Source organism: Limulus polyphemus, unplaced genomic scaffold, assembly GCF_000517525.1.
Source record: "Limulus polyphemus unplaced genomic scaffold, Limulus_polyphemus-2.1.2 Scaffold5398, whole genome shotgun sequence".
In the NCBI taxonomy this organism is placed as follows: Eukaryota; Metazoa; Arthropoda; class Merostomata; order Xiphosura; family Limulidae; genus Limulus; species Limulus polyphemus.
Genome location: NW_013671008.1, coordinates 55,771 through 59,351, shown reverse-complemented (window position 1 = coordinate 59,351; position 3,581 = coordinate 55,771). Strand labels below are relative to the sequence as shown.

General features: G+C 30.4%; 1 long non-coding RNA gene across 1 annotated transcript in view; it reads right to left on the bottom strand.

The window, feature by feature from the left end:
• LOC111089157 overlaps window positions 1-499 on the bottom strand; it is a 7,494-nt gene extending 6,995 nt beyond the window's left edge. The window contains exon 1 of the long non-coding RNA XR_002613481.1: window positions 414-499. This is a non-coding gene — a long non-coding RNA (uncharacterized LOC111089157). The remainder of the gene's footprint in view (window positions 1-413) is intronic.
• Between the last annotated feature and the right edge of the window lie 3,082 nt (window positions 500-3,581).

Sequence of the window (3,581 nt, the reverse complement as noted above, 5' to 3'; positions counted from 1 at the left end):
AAAATGTAATTTATGTACATATTTTCTGTTCAATACTTCTTACAATGCAATATAAATATAGTTTTCATTTTTAATTGGAATTTGTTTGCCTGTGAATAAATATTAAAGTTGTGTTCAAATATAACCTATGCTTCTATAAAACATTGTAATTTCATAAAAAAAAACCTTTCAAAATAAAAAAAACATTAATGAAGATTTTAAGCCTAATTATAAAACATCCCTGTGTCGACCTAGTATATATATTTTTAAAAATTATTAGGGGTGCATTTGTCTTTCAAACAGAAAAGCTTTATTTTCTTATGTAGTTTCAAATTAATTGACATCAATAATTTCCTTGGTAATGCTTTAAGGTTGATGTACCACTAAAACTTAGTTTTAATTTTTTTGATATCCCCAAGAGTTACAAAAAAAACCGGATATTGAAAAGAACCTTATTTTGTTACCATAAGTGAATGAGTGGTAAAAACGAATGAAACATTATCTTCTTCATGTTGTATAAGCATTGTGGGTTTCATGTAAAGTTAAATGATTTGTAATGTAGTATACACACTAAAATATTTCTGTAAACAAATAAAGTTATGTATATAATTGATGTAAAATCTGTTTCATGCTTCATCCTTTTGGGTTTCAATCACTTTTAATAATGTACAGCTTATTCAGTGTTACTTCTTTGTAATTAGGACTAATGTCTATTATAATTTGACCTTTCTGAGTCTTTAGAATTCCATTAGTTGTTTTAAAGGAGGTGTTTATCAAATGTAGCCTACTTGAAAAGGTTGTAATGACTATGTTAAGAAACAATGAAACTAGTACCTTAAGGTTATCATCTTTATTGTTTAAACTGTTTTGCTTGAATATTTGGTAGTAAATGATTAACCATGTACAGTAGTGTAAAACACGTTCGGAATACAATGTTATTCATGTCATAAATAAATCAAGTTTTATGAATAATAAAGTTTTTAAATAGAGTGATTCATTACATAAATTAAAAGTGGGTTCAAGTGCACAAACAAGCCTACAAAATAGGTGTCAAGCATTCTGGAAACACCTTCAGAAAAAACAAATGCATTTTAAACATGTTTATTGCAGAAGCAAGGTATACTAAGTTGGCAGTTTTCTAAGTGTTGCTATCAGTCTTAGAACTGTAGTTGTTGCCATGTTTTTTTTCAGGAGATAACGAAACTTCTTTATGATTTAGTCACATGATGCTGCTGTAAAAGAGAGATCGAGATAAATATGTACAGTTTATATTTTTTAACTTCTTGTATATTTATTTGTAGTTATATCTTTGTTTATGTATTCACATAAATGTCTGTTTAAACTCTGTGTTGAAAAACATTTCTTATTCCTTAGAACGTCTTACGTTATTATCAATGCTTTTGAGTTTATGAGCATTGGAATTAGTTTAATTTGAAGTTTACTTCTGAAGAGAAAGCAGTTATAAATTTTGAAAATTGTGTCTAAATCCTAAAAATAAATTAATGTGTTACAGCTTGGCGTGTGTTTTAGTTCAGTGGTAGTTAACTACTATCCTTTCCTGTGGCATTAATGTTGTTTCTTTTCTAATGGAAAAAAATTGTATTAACTTTTGTAACAGTTGCATGAGTGTAATTTATCAAGTTGATAACTTTTAGGTTTTGAAACTTTATGGATTATTAAAGCCTATATTATTGTCAATATACTCAATTCTTAATGTTTAAACTTTTTTTTCTCTAGTTTATTAAACTTCTCTTTATTTTACAGACTAGCAGCTCTGCGAAATTGAAAAATCACCACCACGTTCACTGTATTTCTTTGCACTGCAAACTATTAAGTATACATAAAATGTGAAGGTAATCTACAACTTTATCTGTAAAACTGTTTACATTTATGACTTTTCAACATTGGGCAAGCATTTGGGGGGGGGGGATTCATGGTAGATGCCTTGGTTACGATTGAGAAACTGAAAACTTTATCCTTCTATTAAAAAGGGAATGTGGTATCAAAAGAATTGCTCCCAGAGTAGAAAAATTACGCTTGCATATAACAGGAGTCTCACGGATCTCGTATGCAAGTGTTTATTTACTAATGAATGCAACAGCTTGGCCACAAAGAATGAGACAGTATACAGATGTTTACAGAGAACAAATGTTTAGTGAAAATGTCCACAACTTACTCAACAAACGAAAATACCCGATAACAATTCAATGTAATACTACACATTATAAAAGGGCAAGTGGTGGTGTGTGGAAAAAACGAAAAATGCAACCAACCGGAGAGACGACTTTACTGAACAAAGATACATTAGAATATAACCAAGTATTATTTTGAGAGAATGTTCCAAAGCTTAATGTGAAGCAGTAGAGAACACTCAGTGAAATTCCAGTTCTCAGATGGTTATGCCACAACAACAATAACAAAACAATTTGTATTCTCAATTAACACAATGTTTACTCAAAGGTTAACTTACAATACTACTTACTAAGTCTACGGGCACAATCCAAACGCATGCACATATGAAAATGTAAGCTAACTTTAAAGTTACAACAAACCATGCAGAGTTCTTGGTGAGTAAGTGTGACTACAGTGGAGGGTGAGAATGTAACGAGTTCTTGCTAAATTCATTGAAACACTACATTTAAATCCAAACAAAATCTATGTAAGAAAACTGTACAAAACTATATAAAATTATGCTTAAAATGTGAGGGAAGCCTGGGTAAAAGTATCCACAAAAAATCTATGTAAACTCTGTTCAAAGTAAAATCTGCTCTTTTAGATCCCAACACTGTTTTAAATATGAAAATAAACTCCCAAGTTTCTGACACAAGAAGACAGTGATTGGTGCTAGAACTATTCAGCTAGCAGGCAGTGAAGATCATGATGACTCCACCAGCAACTACTGCCTAATTAACCAACAAGAATAACTCCATCTGCTAATTAAAAGGTATACAGTTAATCCTGCAGAAGGATCAGACATGAAAATGTCCAATCACAACTTGACCCAGTTAGTCCCTGGGAAAGAATTAAAGATAGAAACTTGTTTGACCGAAGCTACTGTCCAATTCTGGGAATTATGCAACAACAGCAGAATTTTGAAAGCTTGGCTTTTAAACTAAAAGGAGTAGAAAACATGTAGTACAGCAAAGTACTACAGAAACAAACAAAAGTAAAATAAAACAGAGACGTAGCGGAAGATTCAATAATTGGGTTGGCTTAGTTTGCACTAAATTATGAATTATCATATCTTTAGGAGTATATTTAATAGATTACATGTTAGTTCACGCCAACCAGGTATGATGTAAAAGTTACAGTAATATAAGATACACCAGTGTATAAGACGCACCCTTATTTTGAAGACAAAGTTATAGGGGAAAAAAGCTACAGTCGCATTTCAAAGATTTTTATTGAACAAAAATTCAATTTGATACTTTAAAAATTAGTATATATTGTTCTAAACACAAAAGAGCTCAAAACATCAAATGCCGTAAATCAAAAAAGGTTTACTGTTATTTAGTTTGGTTCAAAATCTTCATTGCTTTCACTGTAATTTATTTGTTTACTATTCAGGAAGCTTTATAAATAGTTATGTTTTTAAAAGAAAA